The sequence below is a fragment of the Lygodium microphyllum genome, chromosome 21, assembly GCF_053477565.2.
Source record: "Lygodium microphyllum isolate KBCC chromosome 21, Lygodium_microphyllum_v1.1.10, whole genome shotgun sequence".
NCBI classification, from domain to species: domain Eukaryota; kingdom Viridiplantae; phylum Streptophyta; class Polypodiopsida; order Schizaeales; family Lygodiaceae; genus Lygodium; species Lygodium microphyllum.
In genome coordinates this window covers 49,885,656-49,906,931 of record NC_141155.1, presented here as the reverse complement: position 1 = coordinate 49,906,931, position 21,276 = coordinate 49,885,656, and positions in this window count along the sequence as shown.

Below are 21,276 nucleotides of genomic sequence, written 5' to 3'. Positions count from 1 at the left end.
CTAGTTTGTTACGACCTTTTAGAGGCCAATTACCTGTACATCCTGTCTATGAAAACCCTCCTTTGCTAGAAGAAGAAACTGAAATCCTTGAATCTAAAACTATTCTAGATACTAACTTTATGACCACTAGAACTAGCCGTAGATATTCTAGATATTTGGTTAAGTTTAAAAATCATCCTGTTAAAGAGGCCCAATAGATGCACGTTCGAGACCTAAGTGCTTACCCCTCACTATTGGCTTCACATTGAGCTAATAGCAATTGAGGACAATTGCTATCCCATGATACATTTGCTATCCCACCCCGGGGGTATGATGCCAGGACGCATATTCCACGGCGGATTTTGTGAGGTTTTGTGGTGGATTCTGTAAAATTATATTTATTTCCGGGGCTCATACACAAGGTGGATTCCTTGTGCGAAAAATCGATAGGCACGCCTAACCTTTTCAGGCGTCTTGTTAATTTAATGTGCAAGTGGGTGATTCCATAGCGGGTGATTCCGCAAAATACATATTTAAATTAATGGATGTTTATGAGTTTAGAGTGCGCACTCGTAATAAATTAAGGATAGGATTGAGTTATAACCAATTTATTTATTTTGTAGCTGAAGACTCTAGGTTTTCACTTTTGTCGGTTTAATTTTATTATTTTCTAACAATTATGAATGCTTCAGTTGGTGTAGAGCAGGCAGCGGTGACTATTTTTTGAGATTGGAGATGAATAATATATCAAATATATGCTTTATGGAGCACTCACACAAGGCATTGGGGGAGATTATACCCAATTGGTCTTTTGCTTCATGTCGTGCAAGTCTTCTATCTTGTTTTTTGTGCAAAAGTAGAGTTCTTTTGTTCTTGGGAACCTTCCGACACTCGCTACGTACGCATGTAGTATCCGATCTATGCATCATTCTTAGATCCACTAGAACTTGTATTGAGTCCAAGCTTCACTTCTTCATGCAAAAGACGTGTCGCAATTTCATCAAAGTCAGGCTGCTCCTAACGCACTGATATGATTAAAGTATCAAACTTCTTGTACTCGTCTCCAAGACCATGGAGGGTAGTGGCCACCAAATCATCATCCTCAACTTCAGCTCCAATTGAGCCTAGTTGCTCTACAATGGTTCTAATATCACTCACATAGTCTTCAATATACCTTCCATTCTTGGATATGTGGCTAAATTTTTGCTTCAATTGTGTCTTTGTTGCATGAGTGACATGGCCATAATTCTTCAGCAACAAGTCCCAAGTAGCTTTTGGTAATATACAATTTGCAATTTGCATAGCTTTTGTGTTTGACACACATAAGGATAGCCAATGCAAGACCTTGCTAGCCTCTTCCCACCCATGTCTTATGTGCCTTTAATTTATCATGTGTTGGAGGTCTATCCTCTAGTAGCTTAGGTTCATCTTCAAGACCTATGACTAGTTTCCAATAGCCTCGTCCAATTAAGAAGTTTGGCATCCTGAACTTCCATAAAACAAAGTTTTTGTAGTCCAGTTTCTCACCTACTATTTGGGTGATAGTATCCTTATCTCCTATGTTTGCCATTCCAAAGTCTTCAACTTTGCAAAATAAGATTTGATGTGTAGATTCAATTACCCCAAAATTCCACCAGGCAATGCACTTCAAGGACCTATAGTGCAACCTTTTTTTAAAAAAAAAATTTGTAGCAATAAATACTATTGCATTCTCAACCAATACATGTGCTTTTTTCGCATTCAACCCTAGTTATAATACCTCCAACAAACCTGCATTTCAATTCGGTGTGGTGATTGCAAGCCTTGGCAAAGAAGCTACTGCCTCTCTTTTTGCAGCTTGTAAGAAAGAGAACAATACCTATGTAGCAACCTTGTGTGATGCCATTCTTAAAGCAGTTGGATCTTGTGTCCATTTTTTTTTTTCCCTTGGTATCAGCAGTAGTAGTAGTCAATGTGGTGACTAGTTTAGTTAACTGCCTCATGTACAGATAGGAAACTACCATGAATTTTCATCACATCAGAGTGCTTGACCAAATTCTCACTCGATAAGTTTCCTTTCTCTTGTAGGGTCATTTTGTCCAACAAACATGTTCTTTTTTAGCACACTTGTGCCACAATGGGGCCAACAAGAGTAGGAAGTGATTGCCGATGATGAAGCCATAAACTAAAACTTTGATGGGTAGCTGTTTGGTTGTGCATACCCAATAAAGATGGCCTTTTTTGCCTTTGGATCAAGCTTCTTCCTGTTGTCATCTTGAACATGTACATATGCCAAACATCCCTTAAGATGGCTAATGTCAAGCTTTATCCCCTAAAGTCTCCCATGAGAAGTCACCTCATGTATCCTTATTGTTGGTGTACGATTCATGACATACACAATAGTCATTACAACCCTCTGCCCAATATGCATTTGGCAGACTCTTTTCATTCAACATGACTCTAGCCAATCACTCTATTTTTCCTTTTTGCCACGCCAAATTTTTGTGGTATGTACTTGCATGTCAATTGACTCTTTATCCCATGGGCTACCAAGAAGTGATCAAAGTCTTTAGAGACATATTATCCACCAGTATCAAATCTGAATCATGAGATGTAACAATCCAATTCTTTCTCCACATGTCTCTTGAAGTCCTGAAAAGCATCCATGACACCACGCTTGTGCTTCAGCACATACAACCATGTGTACCTACTATAGTCATCTATGAATGACACATAATAGAGTCATCCCAGAAGAGGTGCATTCTTTGACGGTCCCCGTACAACTTTCTTATGCTGCATATTTTTTAGCTTTTGAAAATTTACATGACCAATCCTTTTATGCCATATCTCAATGTCCCTTATTGCAACATTGTCATGTGAATACATAGCAGCATTCAAGGCTGGAATTTTTGTATCCAATATGTAAACATCCCGCAATTTCTATTGCCTTTAGCAATAAGCTTGCATCCTTGACCATACTCTTCAATGTAGCATCCATCTCTATTGAATCTAACTTGTAGATTCTATTCAGCCATTTGTCCCACAGAAAGCAAGTTTTTGGTAATGGAGGATACATGTAACACATCATGTAGACTCTGTTTCTTGTCACCGTGCATCATCAAGGGAACAATATCTGTATGCTTAATGTCATGCTGCGTATCATCCCTTGTGCAAACATATTCATGAGCACCTTCTATAAATGTGTCAACCACTCTCCATGAGGAGTCATGTGGTTAGATGCCCCTGATTCGATATACCATACATCATCTGCTTTGCCTTGTGTAGGCAATCCCTTGTTCACATGTTGCATAGCCAACAACCTGTCATCCTCCCGCATACCACTAGAAGAGGCATAATTACCATGTTTCCTTCCTCTTGCTCTTTGATCATTCTGCTTCTTGTAGAAATATTTAGCTACATGCCCATACTTGCCACAATAATGACCATTTGCATTTGAATGCTATCCATGGCTCATTTGGGATTTGCGGTGGATTCCGTAAAATTATATTTATTACCGGAGCTCAAAAAGTTGATGGGGACGCATGTCCTTTTCGAGCGTCTTGTTAATTTAATGTGCAAGTGGGTGATTCCATAGCAGGTGATTCGGCAAAATACATATTTAAATTAATGGATATTTATGAGTTTAGAGTGCGCACTCGTAATAAATTAAGGTTAGGATTGAGTTCTAACCAATTTATTCATTTTGTAGCTGAAGACTGCTAGGTATTAAGTTTTCTTGGTTTAATTTTAATATTTTCTAACAACTGTGAATGCTTTAGTTGATGTGTAGAGTAGGCAGTGGTGGCATTGGAAAGCACTAGGTGATAGCATGTATTTAAGTTATTTAGAAGAAATTATCATTTTTTATGGGTGCACATCATAGGCATGGCGCCAATATTTATATTTACGCACTTATTTATTGAAGTGTCTAACATTTATTTATTATTTTGTATGCGCATGGGCGCACGATTTAAATATTTGTTATTGGACATTGTATTTGGGCACAACCCGACTCTTTGGGTGCCCAATCACTTTAATTCTTTAGTGGGACAAAAGCAAACACAAAAGCTAAAGCGTGCTCATTGTAAATTTGACTATTTTTTGAGATTGGAGATGAATAATATATCAAATACATGCTTTGTGGAGCGCTCATACAAGGCATGGGGGGAGATTGTACCCAATTGGTCTTTTGCTTCATGTGGTTCAAGTCTTCTCTCTTGGCTTTTATGCAAAAGTAGAGTTATTTTGTTCTTGGGGACCTTCCGACGCTTGGTACGCATGCATACAGTATCCGATCTGTGCACCAGTGGTATTAGAGGGAAGCTAAGATCGAGGGCTTCCAATCGCTTACCATCTCACATGAAGGTGGAGCTTCTAGAATGGTCGAGCTCTATAGTCAGCCTCGTGGCAATCCGTCAATACCAGTGTTTTCCTAGCAGTGAAGAACCCCCTGTTGCGCTGTTGGATCGCGAAGGACCGGCCTCTACACGCGAAGGACCACTCGGAAAGTTTCTTTACAAAAAAGTTTTTTTTTCTCAAAAGAAGATAAGCAATTCATTATTAAGTTGAGATTAGAAAGCAATTCAACCTTTTGGAAAGTTTCTTTACAAAAAAGTTTTTTTTTCTCAAAAGAAGATAAGCAATTCAACCTTTTGGCAAGACCCGGTTCACACCTGTGGACTGACAGAGTTCAATTCCAGCAAACAAATTGTTATACATAGATTGCACACATGAATATCCTCTTGAAAGAAGACCGTGACATCAATTTCAGCATTCGCAAAGAAGAAATACTACAAAAAACCATTTTTTTTAAAAAAAAATAAGCCTTGTAAACCCGACTTTGAGTTATGCTCATCCGGCTAACAAGATTTCGAGTGTGTGAGGTCTTTTGGAATTTTGCAGGATGTCCAATCAAACCATGGAAGGTTTTATGGCTGAAGGTGACCTACCGGAACCAATGATGGAGAAACAACTGGATTTGATTTTGATGCAGCTTCAAGAGGAACAAAGAGCACGTCAAACTTTGCAAACTCAATTGGCCAATCTGCAACGATTTACTGCCGCGACTAAGATGGACTGCAATTTGAAGATCTTATTTGACGTACGATCAATGCAACACTTGAAGCACAATCTATTCGAAAAGAAACAAAGATAAGTAAAAGAAATTTCAAGTTTCATACTTTCAATGGGTCACACGATGGAAAGACGATACTCGCTTTTATCAATCAATTTGATGATTATTTCCATGAAGAATAGTATGATGAGAAAGACAAAATTAAGTGTGTCACTAATCATCTAGTGGACAAAGCATCCCTATGGTAGACTGTTGTCTGCAAGAGCATTGATTGTCCTACTACTTGGGAGACTTTTCAATTTTTTTTTTTACAGAATTTCCTTCCACCCCAATTCCACGAAAAAGCAATCAAACAATGGGATCTTCTGCAACAGAGGGATCGTGAGTCTATTTCACAATATACCGAGCATTTTTGGAATGCTTTATTGCAACTTAGAATGCTCGAAGATGTACCTGAGGCAACCCATAACGCAAGTTTATATCTGGCTTACTTGGATATTTTTATGCAGAGGTGAACATGTTCAAGCCGACGACTCTCAAAGATGAAATTTTCTTGGCTCATGACACTGAAGACAAAACTCGAGGACGAGAGAAGCGACCACAAAAATTTCAAACTAATGGTAACTTTGGTTCAAAACAATTCAATTCAAAATTTTGAAGATTCAATCAAAACGGTTTCCTTTCATCTTCATTCCGTAAATCTTGGACACGACCCCCTGCTTTACCATTAAACACAAATCCAAATCCTAAGCCATCTTTCCAACCAAATCCCAACATTCCTAAACTTCCTGCTATTACTAATAATGTGTCTAAATCCAAACCCATAGTCTGTTACAAATGTCATCAACCTGGACATCAAGTGGCGAATTGTCAAACCAAAAAGCTAATTGTTCACATCAACTATTTGGGAGTGACTGAAGATAAAGAACATGAATAAATGTCAGATTTTATGAAAGACGATGACGATATCGATACTACTTCAGATACTTTACCAGGTATGCCAAATCCCCATTCTTTATTAATGATGAAATGTCTTGTGCATGGTAAAGAAAAGACTATTTTACATGATGATGGGAAAACACACGACTTTTTTTCTGCAAAATTGGTCAAAGAATTGAATTAACATACTATTTCTACACATTATTACATCAAGGCTACATTCTTAGGTACTAGATATAATGGAACACAAGAAGTGCATGACTTAGAAATTAAAATTGGTGATTATGTTGAACGTAGAAATTTCTTAGTTGTGCCTTTGCAATCTAGTGACATTATCTTAGGAATGCCTTGGCGTCATCAATACAATCCTGATATAGATTATTCCACGCATTCAATGAAGATTCATTCTAATGGGAAACAAATCACATTGCATGGTATGCACACTTTCGATCATTTTCCATTGCTTAATCATACACCGGATAAACGTGCATTACAAAAAGGTAGCAAATCCTACTTAATATAGGTGAATGAAATTGAAACTAAATAAAATGAGATGCATCCTAGGCACACACAATTTCTTTCACAATTTCAAGATTGTTTTGTTGTTGACTTACCACCTGACTTACCACCTATACGTCCCAAAGATCACAAAATAGACCTAATTCCTAGATCACAACCACCATGTAAAGCACCATAGACATAACCAAATTGAACAGAAAGAAATTCAAGCCCAAGTTGAAGAATTGTTAACCCGAGGACCCATTAGACCTAGTAGTTCTCCATTTGGTGCACATGTCCTATTAGTGAAGAAGAAAAAAAATACCTATAGGATGTGCATTGATTATCGTGCCCTAAACAAGATCACTGTTAAGAATAGATATCCGATTCCTAGGATAGATGATCTTATGGATAAACTACAAGGATCTACAATATTTAGCAAGATAGATCTTAAATCTGGATACCGTCAAGTACGATTGGACACATTTGATATTTTCAAAATTGCATCTAGAACACAATTTAGACACTATGAATTCCTTGTTATGCCTTTTGGTTTAACTAATGCACCAACCACATTCAGTCGTATGATGAATTGCATATTTTTGAAGCATTAGCATTGTGTCATTGTTCTCTTTGATGACATATTGGTTTTCAGTAAGAATGAGAACGAGCATTATGAACATTTATCTTTGGTTTTCAAATTATTGAAAGAGAATCAATTATACGCTAATCCTGAAAAGATTGAATTTTTCCAAACACAAATTGAATACCTACTAGGACATATTGTTTAATCTGAAGGTATTAAAGTTTATCCTAAAAAGATAAAAGCAATTTTGAAGTGGCCGATACCTAAAAATGTGCACGAATTACGTTCTTTCTTAGGTCTTGCTAGCTTTTACATAAAATTTGGGAGAAATTTTTCATTGCTTGCATTCCTTTGAAAAAATTATTAAAGAAAGTCATTGTGTATCATTGGTTCGAAAATCAACAAAAGTCATTTGATTTACTAAAACATGCTTTAACTCATGCTCCTATATTACAAATACCTGACTTCAATAGACCATTTTTCCTAGTAGTCACTGATGCTAGTGGATCTGGAATAGGAGCAGTTCTTATGCAAGATTCTCATCCCATAACCTACTCTAGCTACAAACTTAAACCCTCTGAACTTAAGTATTCTACTTATGATAAGGAATTGCTAGTTGTAGTACAAGCTTTATGTCAATGGAAACACTACTTAATGGGATTTGAATTCATGATCAAAACTAACTAACAAAGCATTAAACATCTCCTTAGTCAACCACAAATATTTGACCGACACATTAAATGGGCTGCTTCTATTCAAAGTTTTTATCCACTCATATAATATCAACCCAGAAAAGAGAATGCTGTTGCCGATGCTTTAAGTAGAAGACTGACTATTCATAGTATCTCTGTGATATCTTTTCACTCTCTTCTCCCTATGAAAGATACCTACGACCAATACCCTAGTTTTCAAGCAAATTGGAATAAATTAGTTACAAATAACTAGATTCCCATTGATTCATTGTCTTATGTTGATGGATTTATGTTCTATGAAAAAAGATTATATGTAACTGTTCCATTTCGATCATTTGTTTTGCACAAAACTCATTGTCCCCCATACCAAGGCCATAGAAGAATTATTTCTACTTTGCATACACTGATTGAAGATTTTTATTGGCCACACATGGAATCTGATGTATCTAACTTTGTAATTGAATGCTTAATTTTCCAAAGAGTTAAATGGCACCATGGTAAAAAATATGGTTTATTAATGCCTTTATCAATTCTAGACTGACCATGGGAACATATCTCAATGGATTTTATCACTGGTTTTCCTAACACTAAAGCTAATCATGACATGATTTGGACTATTATCGATAGGTTTAGCAAACAAGCATATTTCATTCCATGCAAGAAAACGTTAACTGTATCTCAAGCTGCTCAATTGTTCTTGAAAATTGCTAATCATGATTTGCCAAAAGTTATTATTTTTTACCATGATTCTAGATTCTGCAATAATTTTTGGATTACTTTGTTTGCTCCTTTAGGAACAAAGATTGATTTTTCATCTGCATTTCATCCTGAAACAAATGGACAAACAGAAGCTACTAACAGTACCATTTTAGATCTTTTGCATGCATACACAATTTCAAAACCACAAACATGGGATACACATTTACATTTACTTCAGTTTACATATAATAACACACCACATACAACTACACAGAGAGCACCATTTGAAATTATGTATGGATAAAGATTACGTACACTTGTTACATCATTGTCAAACAAAGTTCAAGCTGCTAATGACATTGTTAACATGCATGCTACTAATTTGGATGAAGTTAAAGATATGATTGCGAAAGCCCAACAATCATACACAAAACAAGCCAACAAGAAAAGAAAAGCTATGAGTTTCAAAGTTGATTATGTTTGGATACATATTGAAAAGTGAAGATTACAAAGTGTTCACAAACACCATGTTGTAAAGTTAGCTTCCAGATTTTATGGACCTTTCAAGATCATTCAAAAAATCAATGACAATGCGTTTAAACTAAAATTACCACAACACTGGAAAATCCACAATACTAGTTTGTTACCACCTTTTAGAGGCCAATTACCTGTACATCTTGTCTATGAAAACCCTTCTTTGCTAGAAGAAGAAACTGAAATCCTTGAACCTAAAACTATTCTAGATACTGACTTTATGACCACTAGAACTGGCCGCAAATATTCTAGATATTTGGTTAAGTTTGAAAATCATCCTGTTAAAGAGGCCCAATAGATGCACGTTGAGACCTAAGTGCTTACCCCTCACTATTGGCTTCACATTGAGCTAATAGCAATTTAGGACAATTGCTATCCCACCCCAGGGGTATGATGCCAGGAGGCATATTCCACGGTGGATTTCGTGAGGTTTTGCGGTGGATTCTGTAAAATTATATTTGTTGCCGGGGCTCATACACAAGGTGGATTCCTTGTGCAAAAAGTCGATGGGGACGCCTAACCTTTTCAGGTGTCTTGTTAATTTAATGTGCAAGTTGATGATTCCATAGCGGGTGATTTCGCAAAATACATATTTAAATTAATGGATGTTTATGAGTTTAGAGTGCGCACTCGTAATAAATTAAGGTTAGGATTGAGTTCTAACCAATTTATTTATTTTGTAGCTGAAGACTACTAGGTATTCACTTTTTTCAGTTTAATTTTATTATTTTCTAACAATTATGAATGCTTCAGTTGGTGTAGAGCAGGCAGCGGTGGCATTGGGAAGCACTGGGCGATACCGTGTATTCAAGTTATTTAGAAGAAATTATCATTTTTGATGGGCACGCATCTTAGGTGTGGCGCCAATACTTTTTTTAACGCGCTTATTTATTGAAGCGCCTGATATTTATTTATTATTTTGTATGCGCATGGGCACACAATTTAAATATTTGTTATTGGACATTGTATTTGGGTACAGCCTGACTCTTTGGGGGTGCCCAATCGCTTTAGTTCTTTAGTGGAACAAAAGTAAACACAAAAGCTAAAGCATGCTAATTGTAAATTGGGCTATTTTTTGAGCTTGGAGATGAAAAATGTATCAAATATATGCTTTGTGGAGCACTCACACAAGGCATGGGGGAAAATTGTACCCAATTGGTCTTTTGCTTCATGTCATGTAAATCTTCTATCTTGTTTTTTGTGTAAAAGTAGAGTTCTTTTGTTCTTGGGAACCTTCCGACACTCGCTACGTACGCATGAAGTATCCGATCTATGCACCAATCTTAGATTCACTAGAACTTGTATTGAGTCCAAGCCTCACTTCTTCATGCTAAAGAAGTGCCACAATTTCATCAAAGTCAGGCTGCTCCTGACACACTGATATGATTAAAGTATCAAATTACTTGCACTCGTCTCCAAGACCATGGAGGGTAGTGGCCACCAAATCATCATCCTCAACTTCAGCTCCAATTAAGCCTAGTTGCTTTACAATGGTTCTAATATCACTCACATAGTCTTCAATATACCTTCCATTCTTGGATATGTGGCTAAATTTTTGCTTCAATTGTGTCTTTGTTGCATGAGTGACATGGCCATAATTCTTCATCAACAAGTCCCAAGCAACTTTTGGTAATATACAATTTGCAATTTGCATAGCTTCTGTGCCTGACACACATAAGGATAGCCAATGCAAGACCTTGCTAGCCTTTTCCCAACCATGTCTTATGTGCCTTTAATTGATCATGTGTTGGAGGTCTATCCTCCAGTAGCTTAGGTTCATCTTCAAGACCTATGACTAGATCCCAATAGCCTCTTCCAATTAAGAAGTTTGGCATCCTGAACTTCCATAAAACAAAGTTTTTGTAGTCCAATTTCTCACCTACTATTTGGGTGATAGTATCCTTATCTCCTATGTTTGCCATTCCAAAGTCTTCAGTTTTGCAAAATAAGATTTGATGTGTAGATTCAATTACCCCAAAATTCCACCAGGCAATGCACTTCAAGGACCTGTAGTGCAACCTTTTTTTTTTTGAAAATTTGCAACAATAAACACTATTGCATTCTCAACCAATACATGTGCTTTGTTCCCGTTCAACCCTAGTTATAATGCCTCCAACAAACCTGCATTCCAATTTGGTGTGGTGATTGCAAGCCTTGGCAAAGAAGCTATTGCCTCTCTTTTTGCAGCTTGTAAGAAAGAGGACAATACCTATGTAGCAACCTTGTGCGATGCTATTCTTAAAGCAGTTGGATGTTGTGTCCAATTTTTTTTTTTCTCCCTTGGTGTCAACACTAGTAGTCAATGTGGTGACTAGTTTAGTTAACTGCCTCATGTACAAATAGGAAACTACCATGAATTTTCATCACATCAGAGTGCTTAACCCAATTCTCACTCGATAAGTTTCCTTTTTCTTGTAGGGTCATATTGTCCAACAAACATGTTCTTTTTTAGCACACTTGTGCCACAACGGGGCCAACAAGAGTAGGCAGTGATTGCTGATGATGAAGCCATAAACTAAAACTTTGATGTGTAGCTGTTTGGTTGTGCACACTCACAAATACAACAGGGAAAGGGATGGCACGCTCATGGGGTCTCGTTCTTTGATTTGGGGAGTACAACAAACCTCTGCATCCACTTTGTCTTCGGAGATGGCATTCCACCACTTTTAGAGCACATGATCTTTTGGAAACAGATTAAATAGCGTCCGCTAAAGCAGATTAATGAAGAGAACAACGATTCTTCTCTGACAATGATATGATCTACTCCAGAATTAGATGGCAGCAGATGCTGCACGCGTGGTTTGAATCAGGACATCTTGGCAGAACCTTGTGCCACACAAATGACTTGAGTCCCACCAGAGATTTAGATGCAGCTTCGCTTCTGCACCAAAGTTGTAGCTCATCAACAAGCATTCGTATGATGGGATGTGACTCTTCGCCAGAGTTTGCATGCGACGAATCTATCCTACAGGTGAACTGTGCGACTATCAAGTCATCTCTATCAAGGAAAACAAGCTTAATGGAGAGAATGATGGAAAAAAGGACAATAGCTTGAGCCTTGACCACAGATTCAATCAGACCTTAAAGAGTGTACAAGGGTTTCTCAGTGGAAATTCATTTCCAGGCAGAGTCTTGCTGAGCAAAAGAACAAAACCTATAGTTGAAAACTCTCAAGCAACAAAGGTGACTCCGTCAACTTCAAGTGCACCGAACACTGACAATGAGCATGCGGCGGACTTAAGTGACAATTTAAATAATGTGAAGGTGGACAATGGTGGCTTTGATACCATATGTGAGAGAGAGAGAGAGAGAGAGAGAGAGAGAGAGAGAGAGAGAGGGACAAAGGCCAAGCAAGAAGGAGAGCAACCATGATCTCAATTCACCTTCATTATCTTCCCGGAGTCAAGTCAACTATGTACAAACACAACCAAACATACAAAATCAAAGTAACCTAGATGTAACTATGGTTGAGTCAATGTGACCTGAACCTTATTCAACAAAGGTAATCAACCCAAAACCAAAGGTTCATGAGCTTGACTCTCAACATAGAACATTATTATTTAACCATATGGTCAAATCTTCTTATCTTACTTAAAGGTGAGGTCTACCCTAAATGTTATATAAGCTACCTTTTCAAATCCCACTTTCAAATATGGATTAAGATTTAGCCACATGGCCAAATATTTATCACTTATTTAAAATTGGAACTTGGAAATTTTCTAAATTCTCTAATATGGTGTTATAGCCAATCTACCTATCAGACCTTTAAAAAATTTTGGGCACATATTTGGCCAAAAATTGATGGATATTATCGAACCTATGAGCACATATATTGATAAGGTTTCATCAGGTAGAGTAATTGAGGGCCCACCTATCTCAACCACAATCAAATAGGGGAATATGTCTATCATGATGTTGTTGGACCATGTTGTAATTATGGATACATGCTCATCTCCTAATCCATAAGGTAAACTAAATTACATAATTTATGACCTTTGGGATTTGGACCCTAGACCCAACACAAGGTCTACTAATAAGGCCTTGGCTACCTAGACTACATATATGCTAACTACACACAAACCAAGAAAATGCTCTCACATGCACACACGAGCAAACATGTAAGTACATAACCTATATAGGTCACACACATGAAAAAGGACTACATAAATGACCATGTAGTAAAAACAAAGAAAAGCACACATCACATACTAAAATGCATGCAAATAACACATGCAATCAATTTTTTTCTTAGAAAACATGGGTCTAAGGAAGCACTATGACACCAAAGGATCTTATATTGAAGTCCCTAAATAGTATTGTTTCTTGCAATCAAGTTCCAAGGTCCCTTCTATCCCTACTTCCATGTACTTGCTCCCTATCATTTGGATGTGGGTTTATACAATTAGCTAGTCTACTCTCCGTGCTTCATTACAAAATTATGCAATGCATGACACGTAAAAGCAATATGAGGTACTAAGAAGGACTATGAAGTGACTTTCCTAAGAATATGCCATCTTTTTTTCAAGATTCCAAATGCATTTTGTATGACAATACTTCCCTTTCTCATGTGTTGATCAAAAACAATATTTTGATATGTGTACAATCCTTCTTTTGCTATATATTCCTTTGAGATAATGATGTGTTATGATATATAGTTTTTGTATTGCAATTGTTCTCATCTAGTAGACATGCCAAGGATGATGTTTTGCTTCAAATCTACATCACTTTTTTGTCAGTATGAGCATATTCTATTGTGCTTTTCTCTCTTTGTACCTTGTCTTTAAAGCCCAAAATACACTAATTTTTCCATTTATTTCCATATCGAACAATTTTACAAAAAGATTAATGTAGTGTATGAATTTTCCATGCACTATTACATATTCTAACTCTAGTTTATCAAGTCTCATAGGAAACCTTATCTTTTATCATACTAGCATGTTATAGTATATTAAACTTCATTTATACTTACGCATCTTTTTCTATTAAATTGATGTGTTGAATGTAGATGTATACCAATCTCTATTCTCTTATAACTAACTTGATTTATTGAATTGAGTGTCTTAGAATATTTACATTAATTCATGCTAGCTTGGTATATTAGCTTCATGTACTTTTCATGATGTAGTGCATCAAATTGTGTTGTAAATTATACAAGTTTTTACACCAACTTGATGTAGTATATCGAGTATTCTTGTAAATCATACAAGTTTTAAAAACCAACTTTCTACAATGCATCAAGTTACATAGAATATTGTATTTTTGGCATACTAACTTAGTGCAATACATCAAGTTGCCTTGTAAACTAAACAAGTATTTATATCGATTTGATGCACTTCATCAAGCTACATAGTATATTGTGTATCTTTTATATTGACTTGATCTAATACACCAAGTTGCTCTCTTAAATATATAGGTTTTGGTATTAACTTGCTACACTACATCAAGATACATAGATTATTTTACGTTTTATGTAATAACTTGATGCTCTATATTACCTCATAACTCATAAATATTTTGGGACTAACTTGATGTACTTTATTGGAATACATATGAAATGCATAGTATGTTTCAATAGTATCTTATATTTACATCAATTTACACTAACTTGGTATATTAGTTTAAAACTTATCTAGTATGATGTACTCTTCATATTAACTTGATATATATAGTGCATCAAGTTTCCTTGTAAATAATACAAGTTTTTGCACGAACTTGATGTAGTGCATCAAGTTAGTTAGAATATTGTATATGTTTTGCATTCTAATTTGATGCAGTGCATTAAGTTGCCTCATAAATCAAACAAGATTTTATATCAATTTGATGCATTACATCAAGCTACATAGAATATTACATGATTTATATACTAACTTGATATAGTGCATCAAGTTACCTTCTAAATTATACAAGTTTTGACACTTATTTGATACACTACATCAAGTTTCATAGAGTGTTGTATGTTATTTTAATTAACTTGATGAATTCACTTCATTGCCTTATAAATCATAGAAGTTTTGGAACTAACTTGATGCACTTTATCAAGTTACATATGAAATGTGTAGTATCACTACAAGATACAGGCCTCATATCGATATTCAAAGTGACAAAAATATTCATAAAAAAATTTATCCCGTTGTCGCTAAATGTGTCAGTATTAGCATCTCCATAGAACCATCGCTATTGGCATTGCTATCAGCATCGGTATGCAAATAACGACGCAAATATGGACACCAATAGTGATGGTTTGCGATGCATATTGTGATGCCAATAGCAACGTGTGAAAAAATTTACGACACTAATAGCAACGATTACAGAGGAAAAAAATTTGTGACAGGGCAACGTGCTACTTTGCCACATATAGCACTATGTGCTGTATTTATATTCCATAAATGGATTACATGTTAAGTATACAAGCACTACAAGGATTTGAGCTAGTAGCAACGCCGATTAGCGATGGCGGGTAGCAGCGTCGCTATTGGTGGCGCTATTTGCGTCACAAATAGCGATGCAAATAGCGACGCTCCATAGGGAAAAAAAGCGGGCCGAAACTGAGCGCGGTTTCATTTCGCGTTTGCACATTGTGTATTTTGAGAGCGAGAGCGAGGGAGAGAGCGACCGTCGTGAGAGAAGGAGAGGAAGAAGACTTGCCGCCACCGCCGCTGCCGTTGTTCAGGAAGGAGAGGAGGAGCCTTCATCGCAAAGAGGAGCCGCCCCACACTCGCCATATCTCATCGGTGAGTCTCCCTCTCTCTTTCTTTTGCTTGTTTAAGGTTTAAATCACTTTCTCTTTTGCTTGTTTAGGATAGGAAATGAGAGAGAAAGAGAGGGAGAGGGAGAGAGAGGGAGAGAAAGAGAAAGAGAGGGAGAGGGAGAGGGAGAGGGAGGGAGAGTGCATTTTCTCTCTCCCTCTCCCTTTTGCTTGTTTAAGGTTTAAATCACTTTTTTTTTTTGCTTGTTTAGAAGAGGAAATGTGAGAGAAAGAGAGAAAGAGAGGGAGAGGGAGAGGGAGGGGGAGGAAATGAGAGAGGGAGAGAAAGAGAAAGAGAGGGAGAGGGAGAGTGCATTCTCTCTCTCCCTCTCCCTTTTTCTTGTTTAATGTTTAAATCACTTTCTTTTTTGCTTGTTTAGGAGAGGAAATGAGAGAGAAAGAGAGGGAGAGGGAGAGAAAGAGAGGGAGAGGGAGAGGGAGAGGGAGGGGAAGAAAATGAGAGAGGGAGAGAAAGAGAGAGAGAGGGAGAGAAAGAGAGGGAGAGGGAGGGGGAGGGGAAGGAAATGAGAGAGGGAGAGAAAGAGAAAGAGAGGGAGAGGAAGAGGGAGAGGGAGGGAGAGTGCATTCTCTCTCTCCCTCTCCCTTTTGCTTATTAAAGGTTTAAATCACTTTCTTTTTTGCTTGTTTAGGAGAGAAAGAGAGGGAGAGGGAGAGGGAGACAGAGGGAGAGAGAGAGAAAGAGAGGAAGAGGGAGAGGGAGGAAATGAGAGAGGGAGAGAAAGAGAAAGAGAGGGAGAGGGAGAGGGAGAGGGAGGGAGAGTGCATTCTCTCTCTCCCTCTCCCTTTTTCTTTTGGAGAGCGTTAAGATATATTGTGAAAGGGAGAGGAAATGCGAGAGAAAGAGAAAGAGAGGGAGGGAGAGGGAGAGAGGGAGAGAAAGAGAAAGATAACATATATTGGAATGATAGCATATTCATGATTATGGTAATGGTATCCACTTTGCTTTTTTTATGGGTACCATTACATCGATTCCTTAAGAGGGCTAAAAATTAGTCATACACTTTATAAAGTCTAATTAGGAGATTTAAGATGCACGATAATAGACTTATCGATAATGGTATGCAATGTGCTTTGCCATGGGCCACGTACATTGGTGACTCTTTAAGATGGCTTAAAATTGGTCATGTCCTTCATAATGTCCAAGTAGGGGATCTAATTGTGATATGCATAATTCATTATTTTTGTATAAACTTTATAGGCATAACAAATTAGAAATCATGCCAACTAGTCAACGGAAGGACTAAAAGAAAATGATACCCTAGCTAATGGTCATTACGGTACTTCATCAAAATGAACCCAAAAGTATTGTTATAGAAGAAGAATCCCTTAAATTGAGTATAGGATATTTTCTCTCAGGTCTTATGACTATGAGTAGAATTGATTGAAACAAATTTTATTACTATAGTTGATAAATTTCATAGATGGTATTAATTTTAATACGCGATCCTAGGAAAAAAAAACCACATTTCTAAGATGCTTTTTGTTGAGACTAATTTATTATTAGACTAAGAGATCCTTAATGATGCTCATAAATGGATTACTTATTCTCAAAGCCCTCTAGTGCAATTTTTTACAATAACGAATAATTATCTACTGGGACAAACAAATCCTTGAGCATGATATAGAGCCGAGATATAACATCAATAAATCTCTCAACTACTATGTACAATGCAAGATTTATGGTCAACTTGCAACTTGACATAGATCTCCATAAAGTTATCGATTTGAGCCTCGTTTGCTGTAATGTAGATAAGATGGAAAACGAAGAAGGTCTTATTGTTCAAGATTGCGAGGCATATCTTAATCAGCATGTCCCATGTCCTTGCTCTCAATGCAAGTTGGTAATTAGACGAAAACGCCGATTGTCTATAGAGCACGCACGACGATTTGGCGAGTTTCAATATGAGATCATTGATCAGGCGATTGTGGATTTTCAGCAAATGGTAATTTGAAGTTATTATTAATCATGCATTGTACTCGCAAGCTAATTGAAAACCATACACAATAAGATTAGGTCTTGTTGGCAAATTTTCTATCCAGGGGGGTGATGTCTCGACCCAAGGGGGAGTGCACCCTTTGCAGCCAATTAGAAGAGTTCGTGGATGTGCGATGGATGGATTGCAAGAGCCAATCCACCACTTGCAAGGCCCATCTATACCGTCAATGCCAGAGGAGACAGACAACCTTCCCGACCTACCTACAATCTTGGCGCCTGAGATGGAGACAATGATCGATGCATTAATTCCCATGGATGTCGAGACATCTGATCCGCTTAGAGAGGAAGCATCCATACCATTATATGATGGGTGCCGAGTATCTCGGTTGAAGACATTGCTTGCACTCTTAAGTGTGTAAGCAAAATACGGGTGGAGCGATACGAGTGTAACCGAGTTATTCAGGTACCTTGCAGATAGGCTTCATTGATTTTTTTTTTTGACACTATTATTACAAACATTTGTGCTTTTTCAAGGTGTTTTATGATTTTTTTCAGGTTATTGAAATATCATATATTACCACCTGCAAATACCATACCTGAGTCTTGTGATGATGCACGACATGTTTTACGGAAGCTTGGCATGGACTACAATAACATCCATACATGTATCAACGACTGTATACTGTTTCTAGATGAATACGAGACTATGGAAGCATGTCCAAAGTGTGGTGCTCACACATATCGATAGGACTTGCAAGGGCAAACCATCCCTCAAAAAGTTCTCAGACACTTTTCGCTCATCCCCCGCATAAACTACATGTTTCGCACGTCCGGCATGGCAAGCTTGACAACGTTGCATGTGCAGAATAGGTCCACGGATGGAGTTCAACGAATATCAGCGGATTCGCGTGCATGGAGCCACATTAACTCTACCTTCCCAGGCTTTGCGCGAGAGCCAAGGAATCTTCGGCTCGGTCTCGCAATGGATGGTGTGAACCCATTCGGTCTGCACTCAACTTCTTACAATGTGTGGCCTATAGTGCTTGTCAACTACAACATCCCTCCATGGCTTTCTACGAAGAAAGGACATCTCATCCTTAGCTTGCTCGTCCCAGGCCGCTACAAAGTAAAAAATATGGACGTGTATCTTCGTCCATTAGTCAATGAGCTTAAGATTTTGTGGGAGGAGGGGGTTACTGTGCAAGATATGAGCAGACGCGATGGTCGGCAGTCAGCCAACATTCGAGCCATTCTCATGTGGACGATGCATGACTTTCCGGGATTGGGAGAGTGCTTAGGTGAGCAGACCTCCGTTCTCACTGGTAATATCTATATTTTATCTCATTCAATCAAGTATTCACTAGGTCGTGGCTCGCCTTACACGTCTGGTTACCTCAGGTTATCATGCATATCCATTGTGTGGGCCACAGTAAGACTCCCGAAGGTCACGAACCATGAAGAAGATGTTATATCAAGGACACGCTGCTTTCTTGCCAGAGGATCATGAACTCAGGGAAGGTTTTCTTGGATGACCTCCAACACGTATGAACGCCGCAAGTTGGTATGAGCTGAAAATGGTAAACCCGAAATCACATCCAAATGGAATGCGACGGTTCTCTGTTTTCTACGAGTTGCCATATTGGACCCACTTACAGGTCAACCACCCATGCATATTTTCAAGAATGTGGGCAGCTTGTTATGGGACCACATCACAGGAAAGAGAGACACTATAGGGTCACGAATGGATTTGAAGGAGATAGGCAAGATGGAGGCGCTTTGGCCGCAGTCGAGTGCTGATGGTGGAGTGCAGCTTCCTCGCGCTCCTTGGGTTTTGTCCACCAAAGAAGAGTGCATTGTGAAGCAAGTAATCAAGTTTATCCGCACTCCGACGGGTATGATGCATCCTCTCAGGTCTGCATTTTCTAAAGATGACCAATTGTCAGGGCTAAAATCCCATGATTGGCATAAGATATGTTAGGTTTGTGAACAGAATGGATTGTAATTAGCGTGGGCATTTTGCAATTTGAAAAGTGGCCATTATTCATAATGCTTTCTCATTTGTGGCAGTTTGTCCTACCAATCGCGATCGCAGGATGCCTTACTCTAGAAATCCGTGGGGCCATTTACAAGTTGTCGACTTTGGTGCAATGGATCTCACAGAAAGAGATTAAGACGTCCTCTATTAAATCCGAGAGGTGGGGAGCAGTGGAGACGGTCTGTCTCTTTGAGAAATACCTGCCCACTAGCATGCTCACGCTACAAGTCCACCTTCTTGTGCATCTTGTGGACGAAGTGGAGATTGGTGGATCTGTCCATACGCGATGGATGTTCTTCTTGAAGCGCTTCATGAAAATCGTGAAAGGCTTTTTGCGACAACGAGCTCGGCCAGAAGGTAGCATGGCCGAAGGTTGGTTGGTGTCAGAGGCGTTAGTGCATATCTCACAATGGCTACCAACGGTGGAACCAGACAATGAAATGCTATGGACGTTGAGGGACGATGATAGACTGACTGGAGATGTGGTGGTTGGAAATGGGGTAGAAAAAAGAATGGATGCCTCAATGGAAGAGAAGGTGAATCGCTTTTGTATGTTGCACAATGCCTCCATGGAGACGTGGCTCGCCAAGTAGCAGATTGCAAGGCAAGATTGAGAGGAAGCGCGAGATGAATTCCAATGCAGTACGCGTCATCGATCGATTCGATATCTCGAAGGCATGGAGGAGATGCCAATGTTTATGTCAACACGATGGTTGCATGGAGCCTTGACCGCAGCATCTTGCGAAGGGATAGAGGTCTCAATGGAGGAGTGGGAATTCTCGAGGAGATGTAGTCCAAAGGTGATGAGGGGTTTAGAATATGTCGTATCTAAATTTTATATGCGACATCTAATTTGAGTGTTTCAATGTACAGTACAAAATATATAGTGCAGTGTGGTCGCACGGACGGCATTTTCGCGTGGAGCGTATTGACAAAATGCGGTCCACAATGGACTGTGGTGTCATGGCAAGGTTTGAGCAAGAGAGCCGGCGACGAGCAACAGATCCGAACACGGTTGTGGATGAGATGGAGTATTTTGGGAACTTGCAAAGTATTATTATGGTGGATTACCGTAGCTTCTCCATGATACTATTCGATGTGCAGTGGTTCAGAGTGGTACTTGGAGGAGCTGGAGCAACAGTTCGACGAGGTCCATTTGGATTTCTCGAAATAGATTTTTTAAAAAAAAGGACGGATTTGCGCGACATCTTTGTGTTGCCGGCCCATTGTGAACAGGTGCATAGAGTCATTTGCTTGCTAATTGTAATACGACATGGTTTATGTCACAATGGTTTGAACTCGCTTTGTACGTATTTGTGAACAGGTAATCTTCTATCCAAACCCCTGACAACCTCGATGGTGGTATGTTATACCTTCAACTCCTCGAAGTGCGAGAATATATGATCAAAGCGATGTTCCGGGCATAGATGAAGATAATATGCAAATAGAGGGGTCGATATTACAAGGGGTGGAGGCCGCCGTAAGCTTGGATCCCGCATCGGCTAACAATGATGGAAATACAGGAGTCCAAGAATTTTTTGAGAACGAGGCAGACTCAT